This window comes from Bufo gargarizans, chromosome 4 (assembly GCF_014858855.1).
Source record: "Bufo gargarizans isolate SCDJY-AF-19 chromosome 4, ASM1485885v1, whole genome shotgun sequence".
Classification (NCBI taxonomy): Eukaryota; Metazoa; Chordata; class Amphibia; order Anura; family Bufonidae; genus Bufo; species Bufo gargarizans.
This window is the reverse complement of record NC_058083.1, coordinates 517,682,094-517,702,730: the sequence shown is the minus strand read 5'-3', so window position 1 is coordinate 517,702,730 and position 20,637 is coordinate 517,682,094. Positions and strand designations below refer to the sequence as shown.

Here is a 20,637-nt window from a genome sequence, read left to right as displayed (position 1 = left end):
TATAATTAACATTGGTGGCGCAGTGTTTCTTATACTGGGGTGTTGGGGGGGGGGGGGGGCACACTGTGCCACCAATGTTTCTTATACTGGGGTGTTGGGGGGGCACACTGTACAGGGAGTCTAAGAAAGAATCAAATGAGTCACTAAGTCGGATCTTTAGATTCTTTTCACCTGTGACTCATTCGATTCTTTCTTAGACTCCCTGTACAGTGTGTGACTCAGAGCTGCTAGTGCTTGCCTGTCTCAGCTCTGATTGGTTGGTGGGCGGGGAGGGAATGGCCTGGCAGAAGCAGCTTCCACTCTAGGATTAGATTACACTCCTCCCGAGCCCCTCCCCTCCCTGCTGCCAGCGGCTCTGCTATTGTGTGCTGTGACTAAGCTGACTCAGACTGAGAAGAACACCGGCGGCGGGGCAGAGAACTATCATCTACTGTGCCCGTCGCTGTTCAACGGCAGAGCTGCCGCGGAGGGTCTAGTCGCAAATGGCGACAAGACTAAAAAGTCTTGTCGCCATTTGTAAATTCTAAGTCGCATTGGCGACCATTTTGGTCGCCATCTGGAGCCCTGCTTAGACTTCTCAAACTCATAGACGTTCTTCAGCCTTTCAAACTCATCTCTCTCCTCTTGCGCTTCTTCAAGGGCTCTAGCCAAGGAGAGGGCCTTGGTCTCTTTTTCCAGAGCACCCGCCTTCGCTTGGTCATGTTCTTCGGCATATTAGGCCAAGATGCATTTCTCTTCAGCCCGGGGCCGGTCAAACTTTTTCAGTTTTTTCTTACTTTTTTTACACCAGTTTGTTGGAAGCGCCCCGCTCTTGGGCCTTCCAGTCCAACTGCTCCTCGCTGGGTTCTGCAGCAGCAGATATAGGAGTATCACCATTCTTTTTTGGAGACCCTGTGGGGGTTCCACCCAGAGTCCCTTCAAGCACTTTATCGGTGTCTACCGCAGTTTTCTGTATTTCTTTGGCGCCTTTGCTCTTCACCTGGATATCAGGCCGTAGACCCTTCATCTCACTTATGTCTTTCGGGGTCTCCTTCCTTGACCCCTCTGCAGCCTTCTTCGGTGATTCTGTGAAGACAGCTAGTCTTTTCTTTATCATATCTAGGGACTGTATAGAGAGGAAGGAATCATCTTCCTGCTTGCAGCTGTACCGACATGTCAGGTCATTTACCACGGCCTGGCTATGGGTCTCAGACATTAGACTGAAGTCTCCCCACTTAACTCTCGTCATGTCAGATACAACTGTCATCTGGTCGCTACTAGTAACCACCTCAACGTCGCAAGACTTCGACCTGGTAGCTTCCCTCTCGGAGTTGCTAATGGTCACAGCGCATACGTCGCCTATGCCGCTCGTGTCATTGTTAATGCTGACCTCTAGGGGCACTGACAAGTTAATCGCTACCTGGGATCCATATCATTCCAAAGGGTTCACATACTTTTTCTTGCAACTGTATATGTTAGAGCCCATAAATGTCATATGAACAGAGCATTATATGTACATGCCAACATTATTTATTTGTATGTGGTATATGAGCAATAATATATTTACTACATCTGTGAGATAGATAGAAGGTGGGCTTTCAGCTTCAATTTCTGATGTGTTTTGTGCTTAAGTGCAGTTAGCGGTCAGTGTGTGAGACGGACACCAGCTTATAGCACTGACTCGCAGATCCCTTGTGACCCTCTACACAACTGTTCGGTCCTCTTCTTCCAAAACCCGCTTCTCCACCATTACAGAAGAAATACTATCCACTCTATTCTCCAGATCACATCTCACCACCTGTGCACTTGACCCAATCCCATCCCACCTCATCCCTAACCTCACCACAGTGTTTATCCCAGCCCTAACTTATCTCTTCAACCTATCACTAACCTCTGGTGTCTTCCCCTTTGCCTTTACACCCATCCTCCAAAAAGCCTTCACTTGACCCATCTTTTTTGTCCAGTTATCACCCCATATCACTTCTTCCGTATACCTCAAAGCTACTTGAACAACATGTCCATTCTGAACTGTCCTCTCACCTCTCCTCCTGCTCCCTCTTTGACCGCCTACAATCCGGCTTCCGACCCCACCACTCGACTGAGACTGCCCTTACCAAAGTCACCAATGACCTACTGACAGCCAAAACCAAGAAACAATACTCTGTCCTTCTTCTCCTTGACCTGTCCTCTGCCTTCGACACTGTTGACCACTCCCTTCTGTTGCAAACTCTCTCATCTCTTGGCATCACTGACCTGGCTCTCTCCTGGATCACATCATACCTCACAGACCGGACGTTTAGCATCTCCCACTCCGCACCACCTCCCTTGTCTCATTCCCTCTCTGTTGGTGCCCCACAAGTCTTCTCCCGCCTAGACTCCTGCAACACTCTCCTCTGTGGCCTTCCATCTAGCACTTTCGCACCCCTCCAATCTATCCTCAACTCTGCTGCCCGACTAATGCACCTCTCACCCTATTACTTCTCTGCCAATCCCTTCACTGGCTCCCCATTGCCCAGTGAATTCACTTCAAAGTACTAACAAATACATACAAGGCCGTCCATAACCTGTCCCCTCTCTACATCTCTGAGCTACTTTCCCGATACACGCACTCTCCGATCCTCACAAGACCTCCTTCTCTCCTCTCCTCTTATCGCCTCTTCCCACAATCGACTCCAAGATTTCTCCTGTGCATCCCCCATACTCTGGAAACCCACCTCTTCAGACAAGCCTACAACCAGTGACCCTGCTGCTTCTATACCGCCATGACCAACTTCACCTGCATCTATTGTGTCCTTCTCCCATACCATGTAGATTGTAAGCCCTCACGGGCAGTGCCCTCTCTCCTTCTGTACCAGTTTGTAACCAGTCTTGTTTATGATTAGTGCAATTGTCTGTTATGTATGTATACCTCTTCTCATATGTACACCGCTATGGAATGAACGGCGCTTTAATAATAAATAATAATAATGATCACCTATGAAGATGCTGGCTTCAGCACAAGAGTGGAAAATACAAGTGAACAGCCTGGTGACCTAACATCATCATCTACTGGTCTACTGTCAGATTGTGATCGGTTTTCCCATAGTTAGTTTATAATTGAGGATCAAATTAAAGCACACAGCAGCTCTCACCTTCCCCTTCACCAGCCGAGCACGGATGACGCACCTGGATGCGTAGCAGTAGATTCAAGAAAAGTAGAGAAATCAAGCTCAAAGGTGGTGGAAAAAATTGTAGCTTTATTGCGGCATTAAATCTTCGAAAAACCGGAACAGTTCGGTTACGCATTTCAGACCATAAACAAATGGCAGTCCTTCCTCATGACATATCGAATTTCTAATGAGACTGCATCTTATGAGCTGCTCACACAGCTAGCCATGCAATCGATCACATGATCGTGAGGAGCAACACACATGGTGCAATCACATATGTCTAATCAACTTGAATATGTAAAAAGTAAAATCACAGATGCTGACAGACAAACCTATACAGGTGTACAGTCAATACAAATATAAAAACAATGGCAAAACTATAGGTGCACTATATAAAGGTAAATGAAAAAACAGCACAAGAGAGACTCCCCTAATAGGGTAGAAGTAAATCATGCCTTTTGTTGAGACCTTGAGGCTGTCTTGTAACCAGCTGAAAGATCTAGTATGCCTCTCGATTTAGTAATTTCCTCCTATGATCACCCCCTTTAGTGGGAAGGAAAACTCGCTTGATTCCTTGAACCACTAGATTGGAAGTATCGCCTCCATGTAAAATCGCAAAGTGTGTACTGACAGCAGACACGTTGCGATTTTTGTAATCTGAAACATCCGAAATCTGCTACACCCTTGTGGTACACCCTACATATTGCAACTGGCAAAGTTTGCACGTTATCAAGTAAACTGTGAACTTTGTATTGCAATTAAGATAAGACTGTATAGTGGATTCCTTATTGTTAGCAGCAGATCTGAAGTTCTTAGTCGGTCTGGTATGATCACAATAAATACATTTGGCATGGCCACATTTGTAACTGCCCTTGTTATTAAGCCAAGTTGATCTTTGCACAAATTTTTCAGAGAACAGACTAGGGCTCAGAAAATTGCCCAGAGTTGGAGCCCTTCTTGCTATACATTTTACTCCCTCCGCGACAATATCCATCCACTGATTATCGCATGATTACAGTGGAAGGTATTTCTTGATGATTTTGCATATGCGATCATATTCCAAGCTGTGGAATAAGATAAAATAAGGCTGGCACTCAAATATGTGGTTCATATGAAAAGTGGCAATTTATTAAAACACATATTAAAATCAGCATATAATCCAAGATAAAAGGAGATGCACTAAAATACAATCACTTACAATAAAAAGATAAATAGAAAAAATACACGAAGAAAAAAAAGAGAAAAAAAAAACGCTGGGATGATATAACAATACAATCTCAAAGAGAAGATATATTGTTCCAGCTGATGTTAGTACAAGGCTACAGGTGGCGAGTGAGGCATAAACGTATATCTTACCCGTATAGATCGGGGCCGATGGTTGGAGAATCCCTCTCTCAAGCCACACTGCGCCGCCGTCTTCTTTCGCTGTTTGGCGTCCTCGTTCGATACTTCCGTACCACGCTGGTGGTTGTCTCGCGGGAATAGCCTGTTTGATCCGTTCAATCCTGTTTCTCCTTGTATTGTTATACGGCCACAGGGCCGATATCCGGACGATTGATTGCCCTGAATGAAGGGAACACTTTAAGGAGGACACGGCCACATACGATAAAGTGACTGTTCTAAATAATCTCCCTGTGGATGATATAGCAGAGAGATATATATCTACCCTGATACAATTAAGGGAAATCTCTAGTGCATCTCTGATTGCAAGAGACGGCACCACCGGTGTGCATTTATCCTGCGTGTTCTCTTTTTTTCTTCATTTATTTTTTCTATTTATCTTTTTATTGTAAGTGATTGTATTTTAGTGCATCTCCTTTTATCTTGGATTAAATGCTGATTTTAATATAAGTGTTTTAATAAATTGCCACTTTTCATATGAACCACATATTTGAGTGCCAGCCTTATATTATCTTATTCCATTACTCACTTTACTGATTGGGTGATCAGTTTTTAGGCTAGAGCACCAGTTCCTGTCTGGAGAGGTGGTGAGCTATCCACTACAGTGTTACCATATTCCAAGCTGTATTGTGTCACAAAGGAGGTAAAACCGCATCTGCGTTTAGATGTGGCATCCACCTGGGGCAATAATTTTTATTCTGGAAAAACCAGGGAAACCCTGTCCATGGCTAAAACTTCAGTGACAAAAGAGGCAACAGATTTATAAGAATAGGTCCTGCCAGTCAGCCTGTCTGTAATATCTTTTGCTTCTCGTGCGAACAAATAAGTAGTTCGAACAGTTGCGGCGGGCTCAAATTAATTCACCCTTAGGGATGTTGAGTATTGTGTGAGGTCGGGTGACACGGAGAGGCTTGCAAGATCGTGTTACCTGCTAGTTCCTTTCTATATGTGGTGGTGATAACTTGGGAAGTTGCGCAGTCCCCCTCCAAACACAAATCTAAAAAGCATATATGTATGCTATGATGTTGGAGGCTAAATGAGAGGAGACTCCACACATGAATTAATGTAGTCAAGGAACAGTGGTATGGCCGCCACATCACCAGACCATACAATCAGCGGGTCATCGATGTAGCGACCATAATACTGCACTAGACCACCAAAATAGACCACCATGCCATGAAAATAATGGCTATGGAGGAAGAGAATTTGGCCCCCATCGACACCCCCGAAATCTGTAGATAGAAAACAGAATCGAACATAAAAAAATTGTGCAGGAGGAAGAACTCCACCACTATAACCATATATTCTTGGAGCCTATCTGAATAATCACTGTATCTGGAACCAGCGAAGGGATACCAGGGCTAAATTATGCGGAATGCTGGTATATAAAGCAGTGACATCTGCTGTGATCCAGGCAAATCCAGGCCTCCATTTGAAGTCCGAGAATGCCTGCAACACAGACCCAGTATCCCTGAGAAAGCCTGGAATTTGCGAAATAAGTGGTTGTAGCAGAGAATCGATCCACTCCGAAAGTCTCTCGGAGAAAGAACCGATTCCTGCCACTATAGGACGTAAGGGAGGAGGAAAGCCTCCCTTATGCACTTTCGGAAGTGCGTGAAAACTCGACACAATGGGATGTTGTACATAGATGTAGTCATACTCCTTTTTAGTGAGAAAGCCCTTTTCTAATCCCAAAGTCAGAATGCTGACCATTTTGGACTGAAAAGGGAGGAGAGAGTTGCCAGATAGACATGTATAGGTGTCAGGGTCATTTAACATGGATAATACCTGGGATTTATAGACGCCAATATCGAAGATGACAACCGCTCCTCCCTTGTCAGCCTCTTTAATGATTTATATTATGCATCTCTTTTAGACTTTTAGGAGCCCCCCTTTCACTGTGACATAAATTCTCATGTTTGTGATAAGAAGTACCAGGTGCCACATATTTGGTAGAATCATACAGTGAGCAGAGGTCTCTTTCTACCAATTCCTGATATCGATCTAAGGCAAAAGACCTCAACTGTACCGGATAAAAGTCTTTGTTAGAGACCTTAAAGAGGACCTTTCACTAGTTTAAAAAGTAAAAACTAACTATATCAGTGGGCAGAGCGGCGCCCAGGGGTCCCCCTGCACTTACTAGTATGTCTGGGCGCCGCTCCGGTTTCTGCAGCCTCTTCTTTTGTACTGGGCGGAGTTTTTGTATTAGGGTTTTCCCTTACTGCAGCGCTGGCCAATCGTAGCGCACAGCTCATAGCCTGGGACTCCCAGGCTAGGAGCTGTGCGCTGCGATTGGCCAGCGCTGCAGCAAGGGACACGCCTAATACAAAAAATCCGTCCAGTACAACACCCTCTGCCCACTGATATAGTTAGTTTTTACTTTTTAAACTAGTGAAAGGTCCTCTTTAAGTGAGGATATTTTGGTACTATTGGGGTCATCTTGCCTAGTTCGAGATTCCTGTAGGAAATTCACATGAATCAGTTCCTGAAAACTCATACTTGATTGCAACTGAACATGGCCCTGGGAATTAGCATTAGTACAAGAAGCATAACCATCAGTTTCGACTAGTAGGATCGGACACACAAGTTTATAATTGAATTTTGCGCCATGACTTGTAATTTGAATGGATTTTTGTTATATAGAAATGTTATAAATTAGCAATATAATTTTAAGGTTCTATTATTAAAAAATTATAAAACTTAGATTTATTCTTGACAGATAACTGTACCAGGAGCTCAGACAAACATTTGATGTTAGATTTTAGAACAGATGAGTGTGGTGTCACAGAAAATACACATGAAGAGCATGCCATTATCTCAGATGTATCCTCAGCCTTTCACAGCAAAGATCTATTATCTGATCTTTTGGATGGATTTCAATCTTCTGATTCATCACAGACTGTTAAGCAAAATAAAAGCAACAGAAGAAGTGTTAAACATCAAAGAAGTCACACAGGGGAGAATGCGCTTTCATGCTCAGAATGTGGGAAATGTTGTAAATTTAAAAAAGATCTTATTAGACATCAGAGAACTCACACAGGGGAGAAGCCATTTTCATGTTCAGAATGTGAAAAACATTTCTACCGTAAATCAACTCTTGTTAGACATCAGAGAACTCACACAGGGGAGAAGCCGTTTTCATGTTCAGAATGTGGGAAATGTTTTACTGATAAATCAACTCTTGTTGCACATGAGAGAATTCACACAGGAGCAAAGCCATTTTCTTGTTTAGAATGTGGGAAATGTTTTACTGAAAAATCAACTCTTGTTGCACATGAGAGAATTCACACAGGGGAGAAGCCATTTTCTTGTTTAGAATGTGGGAAATCTTTCACTGGTAAATCAAGTCTTGTTAAACATCAGAGAAGTCACACAGGGGAGAAGCCATTTTCTTGTTTAGAATGTGGGAAATCTTTCACTGGTAAATCAAGTCTTGTTAAACATCAGAGAATTCACACAGGGGAGAAGCCATTTTCTTGTTTAGAATGTGGGAAATCTTTCACTGGTAAATCAAGTCTTGTTAAACATCAGATAAGTCACACAGGGGAGAAGCCATTTTGTTGTTTAGAATGTGGGAAATGTTTTACTGATAAATCAGCTCTTGTTAAACATCAATTAAGTCACACAGGGGAGAATGCTCTTTCATGCTCAGAATGTGGAAAATTTTGTAAATTTAAATCAAATCTTATTATACATCAAAGAACTCACACAGGGGAGAAGCCATTTTCATGTTCAGAATGTGAAAAACATTTTAACTTAAAATCACATCTTGTTAGACATCAGATAACTCACACAGGGGAGAAGCCATTTTCATGTTCAGATTGTGGGAAATGTTTTACTGATAAATCAACTCTTGGTAAACATCAGAGAACTCACACAGGGGAGAAGCCATTTTCATGTTCAGAATGTGGGAAATGTTTTATTGATAAATCAACTCTTGGTAAACATCAGAGAACTCACACAGGGGAGAAGCTATTTTCATGTTCAGAATGTGAAAAACATTTTGACTTAAAATCACATCTTGTTGCACATGAGAGAACTCACACAGGGGAGAAGCCATTTTCTTGTTTAGAATGTGGGAAATGTTTTATTGATAAATCAACTCTTGTTAGACATCAGAGAACTCACACAGGGGAGAAGCCATTTTCATGTTCAGAATGTGAAAAACATTTCCACCGTAAATCACATCTTGTTAGACATCAGAGAACTCACACAGGGGAGAAGCCATTTTCATGTTCAGAATGTGGGAAATGTTTTAGGGATAAATGGTATCTTATTAACCATCAGATAATTCACACAGGGGCAAAGCCATTTTCTTGTTTAGAATGTGGGAAATGTTTTACTGATAAATCACATCTTGTTGTACATGAGAGAATTCACACAGGGGAGAAGCCATTTTCTTGTTTAGAATGTGAGAAATGTTTTACTGATAAATCAGCTCTTGTTGCACATGAGAGAATTCACACAGGGGAGAAGCCATTTTCTTGTTTAGAATGTGGGAAATGTTTTACTCATAAATCAACTTTTGTTGCACATGAGAGAATTCACACAGGGAAGAAGCCATTTTCATGTTCAGAATGTGAAAAACATTTCAACTGTAAATCACATCTTGTTGCACATGAGAGACGTCACACAGGGGAGAAGCCATTTTCATGTTCAGAATGTGGGAAATGTTTTACTCATAAATCATATCTTGTTAGTCATCAGAGAATTCACACTGGAAAAAAGCGATTTAAAAAAAATTGTCATTAATCACTATGTTAAAAGCCTATTCAGCCTATCAATCAATAAGACCATTTTCCATTTCCATTTGCTCACACAGGGGCTTGTCCGCTCCGCTCTTGATTTGAAAAATACCTGCTGAAGGACCTGGGCTTAGCGTGATGACTTCACCATGTGATCATGCTGGGAGAGCACAGTGACATCATCACATTGAGCGCAGGTCCTTCATCAGGTCTATTTTAGTCAAGAGAGGAGCGGACTGCCTCTGCGCAAGCTAGTGGATGAGGTGAGTACATTTCCATTTTCTCTAATACAATTCCAGTCGCCATTTTAGGAAAAATGATTCATTATCATAAAGCCCAAGGAAATTCGGCTTTGTTTAAAATCTGATTTTTCCTAAAATTCTGACTGAATTCCACTTCGGATGGTTCGCTTCACTGAACACTAGTGGTAACCATAAAGAAGATCTTGTTAGGCATCCGAGAATCCGCTATAAAATTTGCAGCATTTATTTTTTGGCACAAATGATATGATAACTTTATTCATTATTTGATTATAGTGATACCAAATACATCGTTTTTTAAAAAGCTTTACTACTGTTGCACAATAAAAAGCTTAATTTTTTTTAAAATTAGAAAATGTTTTTGCATCACCAAATCCCAAGATACACAAATGTAATGCATGCGCTCAGGTCCTGAGTAATGTTAAGTGAAGTACTTTGTGAAACAAAGTACCGTATTTATCGCTTTATAAGACGCACCTAGGTTTTTTAGGAGGAAATTAAGCAAATAAAATATTTTTAACCAGATGGTGTTGTTTTGGTGAGTTTTGAACTAATGGTGAATCTGTGGATGATAATGTAATTTGATTATAACCCCCATCATCCTAAAGAATACACTGATGTACTGTACATTGGTGTATTCTTAAGGATGAGGGGAGTTATAGTCACATTAAATATGAACACTGTCCAGGGACTGTACCAGTATTAGCTTTCGAGAACTGATATGTACCGTATAACCCCCCCTCATCCATAGGAATCCACCTATATAGTGCAGTATATGGGTGGATTCCTATGGATGAGGGGGGGGGTCCTAGTCATATTTAAAATGAACACTCTCCAGGGACCGTTCTATCGTTGACATGTGTCTATTTTAAATATGACTATAACCCCCCTCATCCATAGGAATCCACACATCCACTCAATCAGCTGGATGGCCAGGCAGCACAGTGGAGAAGGGTATCCTCCTGCTGCTTTGAGTAAAGGACGTGCGATCTGGTGGCAGTACAGCACATACAGAGAAGCCGCCAGTCCGCCCAATGATAGTGAATGTAATGACCGGAAGCGCGGCTGCCGGCATCATTTAGCATTTATTGAAGCCGCCAGCCCGCCCAACTGTCAGGTGCTGCTTAGTGCAGCGATGTATGCGCAGGCTGGAGGCTTCACTAAAAGCGAACTTGTGCTGCCAGCCTACGCTAAGTCCCACCTGCCTCCCTCCCTCCCTCCAAGTCCCGTCCGCCCACCCTCCCTCTCTCTAAGTCCCGTCCGTCCTCCCACAGTTTCATGGCAGCTCAGGAGCCATTAGTGAGAGCTGAGCTGCTGCAGCCTGCACATTTGGGGTCACCTTTCGTTTATAAGACGCACTGACTTTTTCCCTCCACTTTTGAGGGAAAAAAGTGCATCTTAAAAAGCGGAAAAATACGGTAAATTACCCTGCGCTGTAATCAGGGCATCCGTCACATGATTCCCCAGAACCTTCCGAGTGTTGGTGGTCACTGTGTGTGCAAATGGTGAGGGGAGACTTCCACCATGGATCCAGGACGTTGTGGAATTTTTTAGGACACTTTGAGGGTCACTTATCAAAGAGACTTTTTACTCTGGTCTTTGATAGCCGCTACACTGCCGAAGGATGTGCCTAATTTATCACAAAACATACTCTTCATCACCTAACTTAGGCGTATACTCTGGCAGTGTGCGTCTGAAGTGAAATTCTATTCCACTCTCTGAGTGGAGTAAATTTTAGATAACTTTTACACCTGAAATTAGTGTAAATGTTTGCGAATGTGCCAGGGCCAACTTGCCAGCCAGGCCATGCCCTAGTGGCGAGGAGAGTGAAAAAATGTCTGAGTGATAAAGTATTGTCTTGACTTTCTTTACTCCAAAATCTGGCATATCGCTGTAAGTAAATTACACCATTTTTGTTTTTGAAAATGATCCTTTAATATTAACAATATTACACCACCGAGCCAAGCGAGGGAGTCTCCTTCCATCCATCTCATCGCTATATTTAGCTTTGCTAAGAAAAATGTTTTACAATTCACAGTTTGATTCCCATGCACCACTCCAAATGTTCAGTGTTTGACTTGGGAAGTTCTTTCACCAAAGCGTGCAGTACTCAGGAGAGGAATCCGTGCACTGCAGCGGAAACTTTTGAACTTTCCAGGCAGATCTGCATAGGGAAACGTACCGACGCACCAGCTTCCTTGCTCGGGTCCCCGCTGTCATTATAAACTTTGAACCCACTGCTGGCCGCAGTGGTGACCTGCTGCCCTTGCATCATGACAATTGGGCATATGATGTAAGATGAGCAGATCAATGTTGTGGCTAGCAATTTGCTGCAAAGTGGCTTTTGGCAGCGGGGGACCTGAGCAATGCAGCTAAGGCCAGAGAGTAAAAGAGTCGGGACCCAGTACCGAGTAAGTGTGCTCCCCTTTGCAGGTCTGCTTAGAAGAGGGGGCTGCCAAAAACAAAAAAGGCGCACAACCTTTTTAAAACCATCAACATTTCAGCCACAAAAGGCTCTTTTGGTTTTGCCATGAGGACAAACAAGGAAATGAACTCAAACACCAGCTTTGCGAAAAAACTTATTTTTTTACTTGAACGTGGTCATGAACGCAACCATAACTGCTGGTTACACACAGTTATGGCAAGTTCGCATGTTCGCCCGCAAACACGTGCGAGCTGCAATCTTAACTGACAAGTTCGGCCAGGCACAGGTAAGTCCTTACCTGTGCACGAGTCGGTCTGAAATGAAATGTGGTCTCCGGGAGCAGGCAGTTCCAAGAACAGCCTCCGGGGGCCTTCATCGGGCTGTTCTTGGAACTGCCTGCACCCGGAGACCACAGGACTTACCTGTGCCTCGCCGGACTTGTCAGTTAAGATGGCAGCTCGCACATGTTCGCGGGTGGACTGGCCATCACTGGTTACACACAAATAAATTTACTGAAAGGGCCACATGGTGGGCATAAGTACAATAAAGGGGCCACAAGGTGGGCATTAGTACTGTGTGGTATCTGTGAGGGGTTAGCTCTTCTCCGGGGGTCATTCACACAAGTATCTTTACCAGACACCAAGTTTAAGGTCCAAACATGGCTTTTATTTGGCACCTTAGCAAAACAAACACAAATCATACAAAATAAACACCTGCCTGGCTGGGCTCTAACTAAAAAAAAGTATATCCCTGACTCGCCTAAAGCATCGTTCACGGGGGACGTGGCCTAGCAGCGAATGGAGCAGGACGTATAAGCGCTGAGCTCCGCCACCAAGCCGCTACTTCAGCCGCCCTGAGCCTGCTACATTGCCCTCCTTATTAGTAAAAAATTACCCAAGAAGCCCTCACAAGGGGCCCTACCCCCCAGCGGACTTACCACATCGGGGCACCCTTCAGGATTTCGTCCTGCGCTCACTTCTGACAGGCCCGACGGCCCTTACCGCCGCGCTCCCACAGTGCTGCAGGACCCCAGGGAACCGCGATCCTCCTACAGCTTCCCAGCATATGGTCTCTTCAACGCCACCTGCGACCTAGGCCCAGCAGGGATTTTCAGCATCCAAGATGGCGCCCGCACATGCTGAGCCGGAGGAGTCCGGGGAGCCCCTCCCCCAGGTCTGTGCACAATTGCATTAACCAGACCCCCCGCAAACACCCTCACCCTGGCTCTTTTTCCCAACAGAAGGGGACCCCTGGAGGCACATATCACCTCGGCAGAGCCGTCTGTCACCCTTTCCTCCATGCAAAACTGGAGGACGACATAGGAGCTACCCGCTCTATGCAGCGGTATGCTGCACCTACCCCGGCTATTTCTCCGCATTCTGGCTGCGAATCCCCCAGCGGCCCCTCCCATGTGGACTGGGCTCCCATACTCTCCCAACTGCCCACTAAAGGGGACTTCCAAGTCCTGGTCAATGAGGTCACCGCCAAATGCCGCTCCGAAATTTCAGCGGTCAGACGCGATCTGCACTCTATTGCCGCCCGGGTGGAATCCCTTGAGAAGGAACACGAATCTACACGGTCCTATGTGCCCCAACTCCATACCTCAGTGTCCTCACAGAATGCAGGTCTCCGCGAGTTACAGTGTCACGTAGAAGACCTAGATAACCATGGATGGAGGAATAACATCAGGGGCCGTGGCCTCCCAGAATCCGTAGGGGAGGAGGATATACAGGGAATCCTGGACGAGCACTTCAAAAAAATTATGGGGGACCCCCCGTCCCGCACTACTAAGTTGGACAGAGCCCTCCGACCCAAAGGGTTCACCCCCCATCCCAGGGGCATTATATGCTGTGTTCATGATTTCACCTGGAAAGAGGCAATAATGGCGAAAGTCAGAAACTCTCGAATCCTGGACATTCATGGGGTCCGGGTTCAGCTTTTTCAAGACCTGTCATGGATCACGCTGCAAAAGCGTTGACACCTTCGCCCTTTACTGGACGCCCTAAGAGACGGCCAAATCCCATACCATTGGGGGTTTCCTTTCGCCTTAAACGCCCGGATGAATGGCCGCACAGTGATCTTGCGCACTCATGCTGACCTTGATCCATTTTGTCCTGCGCTGGACATACCAGTACCTAACCTATCTGACTGGGAGCTCATTACCTCCCTCCGGTCTACTCCTCTGGTTTGGCAGGATACAAGTGGACCCAAGCGACGCTTACTACCTTCACCCGTTGTGGGGTCTGCTGATCCTAAAAGAACACCTCCTGCATCCAGACTGGCATCCCTAGAAATCAGGGGAGCCACTCCTCATCGCTGAGGGACCCTCCTCTGTACCTGATCATTCACTGTTTGTTTCACCTTTACTTTAGGGCTCTAAATATACTCATATTTTGCTCAAGGCCCGGAATTACGTAATGGTGGCGTTACAGCCGTGTGTTGCTCACGTCTGGTATTTTCTTATTATTGTTGTTGACCTGCTGGTTCTGTTCAGGTCCTCTCCCCCCCTCCTGGGACGTGACTTGTTCGGTCCCCAGACAGTGGGGCTTAGTAAGTCCACCCTGCGGACTTTAGGTCCGGCTGGTTTGGTTCCTCCACAGACCAGTTTTATTGATTAGTCTGTTACTTATACAAATACAGTCTTGACTGTTTTCCTGGTTTTTATTTTGTGTAGTATTGTGGTGTCTGCGTCTCCCCACTCCCTATTGTTTCCTAGAACCCCCTTCCTCTTTTATTTTTCCCCACAGGGTACGGATTAGAGAAAGCTCCTTCTCCACCGTGAATATCTCCAGGTGCACAGCCCCTACCTATGAGGCGTGTAAGACACATTGTTACTCTTCATCACTACAATGGTCAGGTGTGTCACCTTGAACGTTAAGGGGCTGGGCTCCAATACCAAGAGACGCTTAGTTCTCCGAGAACTCCGCAATCTGAGGGCAGACGTGGCCTTCCTCCAGGAGACCCACTTCGACCAGACGGGTTCCTTTGCTTTTGCCAAACACCACTATCCACATACCTACGTAGCCAGCCATAGTCGCAGAAAAGCAGGTGTAGCCATACTATTATCGTCCGCCTGCCCCATTTCCATAACCTCCTCCCACTTAGACCCAGCAGGCTGCTATGTCATTTTAGAAGGATCATATCAGAGCCGCCCTATCATTCTTTGTACTGTATACACCCCTAATACCTCCCAACTTCAGTTTGTGCGTCGGGTCCTCAGTAAACTTCAAAGACTATCACCGGCCGCGTGGATTTTGGGCGGGGACTTTAATATGCTTTTTTACGAAATCGCAGACTGGCAGTCCCTCCTCTCTGCCCCCCCCCACCCCTCTTTGACCCAGGTACGCCTGGCCTGGGATTTTTGTGCTGTGATCAGGAGATACGCCCTCTATGACTTATGGAGGGTAGACAACCCCACAAGTAGAACATTCACTTTCTACTCTCCCCCTCATAAATTGCACACCCGGATAGACTATTTTTTGGGCAATGCTATGACCCTCAAGATTATGAGCGATGTCTCCATTGGGCCTATCTCCTGGTCGGATCACGCCCCGGTCACCCTCACCCTTTCCTCCCAACTTAAGCCACGACGCTCCTGTCACTGGCGCTTAAACAATTCTCTATTGAAATCGCTGCTCACTCGAGAGGACATTGCAGGATACATCCGCACGTTCTTTGGAGAAAAGGCTGGTTCGGCCTCATCCCAAGCTATGCTCTGGGAGGCCCACAAGGCCGTAGTCAGGGGCCAATGTGTTGCATTGGCATCATGACTCAACAAGAACAGAACATTTAGAGTCCGGGAACTCACAGCAAAAATTTAGTCTTTACAGTCCCGACTGACCAAGCCTCTCCCTTCTCCGAGACCTTGTGGAGGCCCGAGCGAAATTAAAGGATATTGCAATGCACAATGTGGAACGTATGATGCTCTACTCAAAGCATAAATTCTATGAGAAAGGTAATAAAGCACAGACTAAACTAGCCTGTCAACTATGAGACTCAGCCGCCAAGCGCACCCCACAAGCATTGAAAGACACTGCTGGCTGTCCCCAATTTCATCCTGACGTAATTGCCCAATATTTTGTGACTATTATTCCAAGCTTTATAACCTCACTGACAAACATACGCATACATCCCCAACACTTCGTATTCAAAATTATCTATCCTCTTGTAAACTACCCAAGCTTACCCCTGAGGCGGCCGCCTCCCTGAACACCCCCATATCGACCAAAGAACTTGGAGATTGATCAAAGCCCTCCCTAAAGGCAAATCCCCAGGACCTGATGGGTTCACAGACCTATATTACAAAACGCTTCACTCAGAACTTCCCCCCATCTCCTGGACTTGCTCAACTCTTTCCTGCAAGATTCTCCAATCCCGCCGTCCATGCTGACATCTCATATTGTGGTCATTCCCAAGGCGGGTGAGGATCCTCAGGACTGCGCTAATTATAGACCGATATCCCTTCTTAATGCAGACCTTAAGATCTTCACTCGTATCCTGGCCACCCGCTTGAATGTATGGCTCCCCAGCCTGGTCCACAAAGACCAAGTTGGGTTCATTCCCTACCGTCAAGTTGGAGATAACACTCGCCGGATTGATAATTTAATTGACATAGCAACGTGCACCCTGACCCCCACGGTTATTTTGAGCCTTGATGCAGAAAATGCTTTCGATCGGCTAGATTGGTCTTTTTGTTTGAAACTCTCAACTCTATCACGGGGCCCTTTCTACACGCTATTATCAACCTTTATTCCACTAAACTACCCCTTAGCTCCTCTACCCCATTCAACATCTCCAACGGCACTCGTTAGGGCTGCCCGCTTTCGCCTCTTATATTCGCCCTATGCATCGAACCTCTCGCGGCCCACATCCGATTGAATCCTGAGGTCCAGGGACTTAAAGTGCGAGATAAGGAATTCAAGATTTCTCCGGACGCAGATGACGTTCTCCACCTTAACCAACCCCCACGTCTCGTTACCTAATCTGCATAAGGCCCTAACCCACTATGGTGACCTCTCAGGTTATAAGATTAACGCTTCCAAGACAGAGGCCCTACCAGTCCTTATTCCCGCATAGGTTCTAACTCTACTCCAAAGCAATTTCTCATATTGATGGTCCGACACCAAACTGAAATACTTAGGGGTCCATATCACCCCCACATACACTTCACTGTACTCAAAAACTTCCCTCCCCTCTTCCGAGAACTTAAGTCCCTTCTTGTAAAATGGAAGCCCTTATATATGTCGATACTAGGCCGCGTAGCAGCGATGAAAATGTCCCTCCTCCCAAAACTATTGTATTACTTTAAGACCCTCCCAGTTAGAGTCCCCTTGTCAGAACTACGTACCCTTCAACAGGCGATTTTTAATTTTATATGGCAAGGTAAATGCCATCACTCACAGCCGCAAATAAAGGTGGCCTATCGATCCCTAATATCACCCATTACTATTGGGCTTCCCATCTACGTGGGTTCCCTTTTTGGGCGTCCAAACAGGCTTACACCAAATGGGTGGAGATTGAAAAACTCTGGATGGCTTCGGCCCATCCGAACGCCCTGTTGTGGCAGCAGGCTCCCGTCACCCCTTACACTATCCTTTTGGGGCCTACGGCCTTTACTAAACACATATGGGACACCTGTCACGCGCAATTCGCTTTAGCTTCTCAACATTCTTCTATGACCTCTTTCCTTCTCAACCCAGCAATTCCCTCCATCCTGAGTGCTCCTATGGTCCATGTCTGGTCGTTGTTGGGTCTCTTCCGCCTAGTGGATATTGTTGACTATAGCGATCTTATGTTAAAATCATTTGCACAACTCCAAGACCAATCAAACTTACCGACGACTGAGAGATTTTATTATCTCCAGATCCGTCGTTTTGTGAGCTCCATGTTCGGGTCGCTTAAGTTGTCACTTCCCATCCCATTTGAGCGTTTGTGTCGACAGGGCACAGGGACAAGGAGCCTGATCTCTCTCATTTATCGACTTTTGGCCGTATCCGCAGAGGGAGAAACCCCCCATCACACATACAGTTGTGTTCGAAATAGCAAACATTACTAACCTAATCAATCACTGATGTTGGTAGAAATGATCTTTTTACATGGCAAATAATTTACTAGCAGGTGTAGTAGAGTAATAGAAACCCAACAGACCCAACAGTCATGCCATGCATGCTGCTGATTTTGTGTAATTGAATCACTAATTGAAAGGGGCATGTTCAAAATAATAGCAGTGTGGAGTTCAATTAGTGAGGTCGTTCATTCTTTGAAAAACAGGTGGCAATTATTGCCCTTATTTAAGGAAGAAAGGCAGCAAACACATGCTGGTTACAGTGCATTCCTCTCTGAAATTCAGAGGAAAATTGGTCGTTCCAGACATTGTTCAGAAGAACAGCGTACCTTGAATGAAAAGTTGATTGGAGAGGGGAAAACATATAATGAAGTGCATAAAATGATACGCTTCTCAGCTAAAATGATCGCAAATGCTTTAAAATGGCAACCAAAACCTGAAAGACGTGGAAGAAAGCGAAAAGCTATCATTCAAATTGATAGAAGAATAGCCAAAATGGCAAGGACTCAGCCAACATTCAGCTCCAGGAAGATCAAAGAAGTTCTAAAGTTACCTGTGAGTACTGTTACAATTAGAAGACACCTGTCACGGAAGGTGTACAGGAAACAAGACAATGCAAAATGAATATATGACTCACTGGATCCAAAACTAAGGAACAAAAGGGAGACCCCTGCATCAGACCTGGCTCTCTCCCTGTCTGCTCAGCCTATGCGAAAATCCCAATGGTGGATGATCGCATATCCACGTACCTCGACTATATACCACCTGAACACCCTACAATAGTGAGGGGACACGACCACCGGCTCCCTACACTAGACACGGAGGGAGTCAGGGTCACCTGGGATCCAGCAAACAGAAAATCACAAATAAATGTACAGCACTTATCTTGTAGAAGGCAGGAAAATAGGATCAGCATGCACACACACTCCAGGAATTTGTCTAAGCCGCACACTAATGCATTATGGGGAGGAATTTAAAAAGGGATGCAATCAGTCCAACTACATGACAGCTGAGAGAGGCTAACGAGATGAGGAACTGAAATTCAAAACAAAGAAAACTGTCAAGGAACCATGAACCATACGTACAACAAGAGATACGTGGAAATAAGAAGGCTTTATTGCAAATCAAGCTGTAAGCAAAAGTCCAAACGGATGGCTAAACCGGAGCAGGGTCTTGCGAAGCCAGAGGTCAGGAGCCAGAAGGGTAGTCAGACGAAGCCAGGATCAGGAACCAGAAGGGTAGTCAGACGAAGCCAGGATCAGGAACCAGCGGGGTAGTCAGACGAGGCCAGGATCAGGAACCAGAAGCAGCAGCAGTCTTAGAAGCATGTGCACACAGGAGGACCAAGCAAGGAACTGAAGCCACAGACCTCCTATATATATGAGCTAGGCATCCAGCTCCTCCCAGTGGGAAGGAGAAGCCGCAGGGTGGGAGGCTACAAGAAACCCAGAAACCAAGATGGCCGCCAGCACATGTCAAACGAAGGAGAACAGCAAGAAGGTAAGACCATGACAGTACCTCCCCCTCAAGGGCCCCTCCTCCGCGGAGTAAGGAACGGTTTCTGAGGGAAGCGTGCGTGGAAGGCTCGGAGCAAGGCAGGAGCATGGACATCTGCGGAGGGAACCCAGGAACGCTCCTCTGGACCATAACCACGCCAATGGACCAAAAACTGCAACCGACCGCGGACCAGGCGTGAGTCCAGGATATTGCTCACCTCATACTCCTCACGATTGCCCACTTGGACCGGACGAGGCCGAGGAACCGAGGAAGTGAAACGATTACACACCAATGGCTTCAACAGGGAGACATGAAACACGTTGGAGATCCGCATGCCAGGAGGAAGCGCAAGGGCATAGGCTACCGGGTTTACCCTGCGAAGCACTCGGAAGGGACCAACAAAGCGAGGCGCCAGCTTGGGAGTGGGCACTCGAAGGTTGAGGTTGCGGGTGGACAACCATACACGGTCTCCGATCTGGTAGGAAGGAGCGGGCGCTCGTCTGCGATCAGCCTGGAGTCTCTGGCGCTGCGCAGAGACCTCAAGGGACCTCTGGATCTGTACCCAAGAAGCACGTAGGACGGAAAGGTGATCCTCCACAGCCGGAATATCCTGGGGAGAGAATACCTCCGGTAACACGGCAGGTTGGAACCCATAATTGGCCATAAAGGGAGACGTCCCAGAGGAAGAGTTCACCGCCGTGTTCCTGGCAAACTCAGCCCAAGGCAGGAGGTCAACCCAATTGTCTTGGTGATCGGAGACATAGCAACGAAGGAATTGCTCCAAGGCCTGATTGGATCGTTCTGCGGCCCCATTGGACTGAGGGTGGTAGGCCGAGGAGAAAGAGAGATGAATCCCCAACTGGGAGCAAAAGGCGCGCCAGAACCTGGACACAAACTGACTCCCCCGATCCGACACAATCTCCTTGGGCAAACCGTGCAACCGGAAGACCTCCCTGGCGAAAATCGTGGCCAACTCTTGTGCAGAGGGTAACTTCTTGAGAGGAACACAGTGGCACATTTTGGAAAACCGATCCACAATCATGAGAATGACCGTATGGCCTCGGGATGCAGGGAGGTCCACAATGAAATCCATCCCCAGGTGTGACCATGGGCGCTC

General features: G+C 45.9%; 1 pseudogene; it reads left to right on the top strand.

Moving 5' to 3' along the window:
- LOC122934011 overlaps window positions 1-20,637 on the top strand; it is a 213,912-nt pseudogene that overhangs the window by 26,201 nt on the left and 167,074 nt on the right.